The following is a 6134-nucleotide window of genomic DNA, read 5'->3' on the forward strand; positions in this document are numbered from 1 at the left end:
GTTGTTACGGGAAGGAAAAGTCCACGTGGTGTTACTGGAAGGAAAACTCCACGTGGTGTTACAGGAAGAAAAAGTCCACGTGGTGTTACAGGAAGAAAACGTCCATGTGGTGTTATAGGAAGAAAATCTCCACGTGGTGTTATAGGATGAAAAAGTCCACGTGGTGTTAGACTAGGAAGAAAAAGTCCATGTAGTGTTAAAGGAAGAAAATGTCCACGAGGTGTTACAGGAAGAAAAATTCTACGTTGTGTTATAGGAAGAAAAAGTCCACGTGGTGTTAGACTAGGAAGAAAAAGTCCATGTGGTGTTATAGGAAGAAAGAGTCCACGAGGTGTTATAGGAAGAAAAAGTCCACGTGGTATTATAGGAAGAAAAAGTCCATGCGGTGTTATAGGAAGAAGAAGTCCATGTGGTGCTATAGGAAGAAAAAGTCCACGAGGTGTTACAGGAAGAAAAAATCCACGAGGTGTTATAGAGGAAAAAGTCCACATGATGTTATAGGAAGAAACTGTCCATGTGCTGTTATAGGAAGAGAAAGTCCACGTGGTGTTATAGGATGGAAAAGTCCACGTGGTGTTAGAGGAAGAAAAAGTCCACGTGGTGTTACAGGATGGAAAAGTCCACGTGGTGTTACAGGAAGGAAAAGTCGACGTGGTGTTACAGGAAGGAAAAGTCCACGTGGTGTTACAGGAAGAAAAAGTCCACGTGGTGTTATAGGAAGTAAACGTCCACGTGGTGTTATAGGAAGAAAAAGTCCATGTGGTGTTATAGGAAGAAAAAGTCCACGAGGTGTTATAGGAAGAAAAAGTCCACGTGGTGTTATAGGAAGAAAAAGTCCATGTGGTGTTACAGGAAGAAAAAGTCCACGTGGTGTTACAGGAAGGAAAAGTCCACGTCGTGTTACAGGAAGGAAAAGTCCACGTGGTGTTACAGGAAGGAAAACTGCACATGGTGTTATAGAGGAAAAAGTCCACATGATGTTATAGGATGAAAATGTCCATGTACTGTTATAGGAAAAAAAAGTCCACGTGCTGTTATAGGAAGAAAAAGTCCACGTGGTGTTAGAGGAAGAAAAAGTCCACGTGGTGTTACAGGATGGAAAATTCCACGTGGTGTTACAGGAAGGAAAAGTCCACGTGGTGTTACAGGAAGTAAAAGTCCACGTGGTGTTACAGGAAGAAAAGGTCCACGTGGTGTTACAGGAAGAAAATGTCCATGTGGTGTTATAGGAAGAAAATGTCCACGTGGTGTTATAGGAAGAAAAAGTCCACGTGGTGTTAGAGGAAGAAAAAGTCCACGTGGTGTTACAGGAAGAAAATGTCCACGTGATGTTACAGGAAGAAAAAGTGCACGTGGTGTTATAGGAAGAAAATGTCCATGTGGTGTTATAGGAAGAAAAACTCCACGTGGTGTTATAGGAAGAAAAAGTCCACGAGGTGTTATAGGAAGAAAAAGTCCATGTGGTGTTATAGCAAGAAAAAGTCCATGTGGTGTTATAGGAAGAAAATGTCCACGAGGTGTTACAGAAAGAAAAAGTCAACGTTGCGTTATAGGATGAAAATGTCCATGTGCTGTTATAGGAAGAAAAAGTCCACGAAGTGTTATAGGAAGAAAAAGTCCATGTGGTGTTATAGCAAGAAAAAGTCCATGTGGTGTTATAGGAAGAAAATGTCCATGTGGTGTTATAGGAAGAAAAAGTCCACGTGGTGTTATAGGAAGAAAAAGTCCACGTGGTGTTACAGGAAGGAAAAGTCCACGTGGTGTTACAGGAAGGAAAAGTCCACGTGGTGTTACAGGAAGGAAAACTGCACATGGTGTTATAGAGGAAAAAGTCCACATGATGTTATAGAATGAAAATGTCCATGTGCTGTTATAGGAAGAAAAAGTCCACGTGCTGTTATAGGAAGAAAAAGTCCACGTGGTGTTAGAGGATGGAAAAGTCCACGTGGTGTTACAGGAAGGAAAAGTCGACGTGGTGTTACAGGAAGGAAAAGTCGACGTGGTGTTACAGGAAGGAAAAGTCCACGTGGTGTTACAGGAAGGAAAAGTCCACGTGGTGTTATAGGATGAAAAAGTCCACGTGGTGTTAGACTAGGAAGAAAAAGTCCATGTGTTGTTATAGGAAGAAAAAGTCCACGAGGTGTTATAGGAAGAAAAAGTCCACGTGGTGTTATAGGAAGAAAATGTCCATGTGGTGTTATAGAAAGAAAAAGTCCACGAGGTGTTACAGGAAGAAAAAGTCCACGAGGTGTTATAGAGTAAAAACTCCACATGATGTTATAGGATGAAAATGTCCATGTGCTGTTATAGGAAGAAAAAGTCCACGTGGTGTTACCGGATGGAAAAGTCCACGTGGTGTTACAGGAAGAAAAATTCCACGTGGTGTTACAGGAAGAAAATGTCCATGTGGTGTTATAGGACGAAAATGTCCACGTGGTGTTATAGGATGAAAAAGTCCACGTGGTGTTAGACTAGGTAGAAAAAGTCCATGTGGTGTTACAGGAAGAAAAAGTCCACGAGGTGTTATAGGAAGAAAAAGTCCACGTGGTGTTATAGGAAGAAAAAGTCCACGTGATGTTATAGGAAGAAAATGTCCACGTGGTGTTACAGGAAGAAAATGTCCATGTGGTGTTATAGGAAGAAAATGTCCACGTGGTGTTATAGGATGAAAAAGTCCATGTGGTGTTAGACTAGGTAGAAAAAGTCCATGTGGTGTTACAGGAAGAAAAAGTCCACGTGTTGTTATAGGAAGAAAAAGTCCACGTGATGTTATAGGAAGAAAATGTCCATGTGGTTTTATAGGAAGAAAAATTGCACGTGGTGTTATAGGAAGAAAAAGTCCATGTGGTGTTATAGGAAGAAAAAATCCACGAGGTGTTATAGAGGAAAAAGTCCTCATGATGTTATAGGATGAAAATGTCCATGTGCTGTTATAGGAAGAAAAAGTCCACGTGGTGTTATAGGAAGAAAAAGTCCACGTGGTGTTATAGGAAGAAAAAGTCCACGTGGTGTTAGAGGAAGGAAAAGTCCACGTGGTCTTACAGGAAGGAAAAGTCCACGTGGTGTTACAGGAAGGAAAAGTCCACGTGGTGTTACAGGAAGAAAAAGTCCACGTGGTGTTACAGGAAGAAAACGTCCATGTGGTGTTATAGGAAGAAAATCTCCACGTGGTGTTATAGGAAGAAAAAGTCCACGTGGTGTTATATAAAGAAAAAGTGCACGTGGTGTTATAGGAAGAAAAAGTCCACGTGGAGTTAGACTAGGAAGAAAAAGTCCATGTGGTGTTATAGGAAGAAAAAGTCCATGAGGTGTTATAGGAAGAAAAAGTCCACGTGGTGTTATATAAAGAAAAAGTGCATGTGGTGCTATAGGAAGAAAAAGTCCACGAGGTGTTACAGGAAGAAAAAGTCCACGAGGTGTTATAGAGGAAAAAGTCCACATGATGTTATATGATGAAAATGTCCATGTGCTGTTACAGGAAGAAAAAGTCCATGTGGTGTCATAGGAAGAAAAAGTCCAAGTGGTGTTATAGGAAGAAAAAGTCCATGTGGTGTTATAGGAAGAAAAAGTCCACGTGATGTCATAGGAAGAAAAAGTCCACGTGGTGTTAGAGGAAGAAAAAGTCCACGTGGTGTTACAGGAAGGAAAAGTCCACGTGGTGTTACAGGAAGGAAAAGTCCACGTGGTGTTACAGGAAGGAAAAGTCCACGTGGTGTTACAGGAAGAAAAAGTGCACGTGGTGTTACAGGAAGAAAACGTCCATGTGGTGTTATAGGAAGAAAATCTCCACGTGGTGTTATAGGATGAAAATGTCCACGTGGTGATAGACTAGGAAGAAAAAGTCCATGTAGTGTTATAGGAAGAAAGTGTCCACGAGGTGTTACAGAAAGAAAAACTCTACGTTGCGTTATAGGAAGAAAATGTCCATGTGGTTTTATAGGAAGAAAATGTCCACGAGGTGTTACAGAAAGAAAAAGTCTACGTTGCGTTATAGGAAGAAAATGTCCATGTGCTGTTATAGGAAGAAAAAGTCCACGTGGTGTTAGAGGAAGAAAAATTCCACGTGGTGTTACAGGATGGAAAAGTCCACGTGGTGTTACAGGAAGGAAAAGTCGACGTGGTGTTACAGGAAGGAAAAGTCCACGTGGTGTTACAGGAAGGAAAAGTCCACGTGGTGTTATAGGATGAAAAAGTCCACGTGGTGTTAGACTAGGAAGAGAAAGTCCATGTGGTGTTATAGGAAGAAAAAGTCCACGAGGTGTTATAGGAAGAAAAAGTCCACGTGATGTCATAGGAAGAAAAAGTCCACGCGGTGTAAGAGGAAGAAAAAGTCCACGTGGTGTTACAGGAAGAAAAAGAGCATGTGGTGTTACAGGAAGAAAACGTCCATGTGGTGGTATAGGAAGAAAATCTCCACGTGGTGTTATAGGATGAAAATGTCCACGTGGTGTTAGACTAGGAAGAAAAAGTCCATGTGGTGTTATAGGAAGAAAAAGTCCACGAGGTGTTATAGGAAGAAAAAGTCCACTTGGTGTTATAGGAAGAAAATGTCCATGTGGTGTTATAGGAAGAAAAAGTCCACGAGGTGTTACAGGAAGAAAAAGTCCACATGGTGTTATAGGAAGAAAAAGTCCACGTTGCGTTATAGGAAGAAAATGTCCATGTGGTGTTGTAGGAAGAAAATGTCCACGAGGTGTTACAGAAAGAAAAAGTCTACGTTGCGTTATAGGATGAAAATGTCCATGTGCTGTTATAGGAAGAAAAAGTCCACGTGGTGTTAGAGGAAGAAAAAGTCCACGTGGTGTTACAGGATGGAAAAGTCCACGTGGTGTTACAGGAAGGAAAAGTCGACGTGGTGTTACAGGAAGGAAAAGTCCACTTGGTGTTACAGGAAGGAAAAGTCCACGTGGTGTTATAGGATGAAAAAGTCCACGTGGTGTTAGACTAGGAAGAAAAAGTCCATGTGGTGTTATAGGAAGAAAAAGTCCACGAGGTGTTATAGGAAGAAAAAGTCCACTTGGTGTTATAGGAAGAAAATGTCCATGTGGTGTTATAGGAAGAAAAAGTCCACGAGGTGTTACAGGAAGAAAAAGTCCACGAGCTGTTATAGAGTAAAATGTTCACATGATGTTATAGGATGAAAATGTCCATGTGGTGTTAGAGGAAGAAAAAGTCCACGTGGTGTTACAAGATGGAAAAGTCCACGTGGTGTTACAGGAAGGAAAAGTCCACGTGGTGTTACAGGAAGGAAAAGTCCACGTGGTGTTACAGGAAGAAAAAGTCCACGTGGTGTTAAAGGAAGAAAATGTCCACGTGGAGTTATAGGAAGAAAAAGTCCACGTGATGTTATAGGAAGAAAATGTCCACGTGGTGTTATTGGAAGAAAAAGTCCACGTGGTGTTATAGGAAGAAAAAGTCCACGTGGTGTTATAGGAAGAAAAAGTCCACGTGGTGTTAGAGGAAGAAAAAGTCCACGTGGTGTTACAGGAAGAAAAAGTCCACGTGGTGTTACAGGAAGAAAACGTCCATGTGGTGTTATAGGAAGAAAATCTCCACGTGTTGTTACAGGATGAAAAAGTCCACGTGGTGTTAGACTAGGAAGAAAAAGTCCATGTAGTGTCATAGGTAGAAAATGTCCACGCGGTGTTACAGAAAGAAAAAGTCTACGTTGCGTTATAAGAAGAAAATGTCCATGTGGTGTTATAGGAATAAAATGTCCACGAGGTGTTACAGAAAGAAAAAGTCCATGTGGTGTTATAGGAAGAAAAAGTCCACGTGGTGTTAGAGGATGGAAAAGTCCACGTGGTGTTAGAGGAAGAAAAAGTCCACGTGGTGTTACATGATGGAAAAGTCCACGTGGTGTTACAGGAAGGAAAAGTCGACGTGGTTTTACAGGAAGGAAAAGTCCACGTGGTGTTACAGGAAGAAAAAGTCCACGTGGTGTTACAGGAAGAAAACGTCCACGTGGTGTTATAGGAAGAAAACGTCCACGTGGTGTTATAGGAAGAAAAAGTCCATGTGGTGTTATAGGAAGAAAATGTCCATGTGGTGTTACAGGAAGAAAAAGTCTACATTGTGTTAGACTAGGAAGAAAAAGTCCACGAGGTGTTCTAGGAAGTAAAAGTCCATGTGGT

The sequence above is a fragment of the Hypanus sabinus genome, assembly GCF_030144855.1.
Source record: "Hypanus sabinus isolate sHypSab1 chromosome Y unlocalized genomic scaffold, sHypSab1.hap1 SUPER_Y_unloc_1, whole genome shotgun sequence".
Classification (NCBI taxonomy): Eukaryota; Metazoa; Chordata; class Chondrichthyes; order Myliobatiformes; family Dasyatidae; genus Hypanus; species Hypanus sabinus.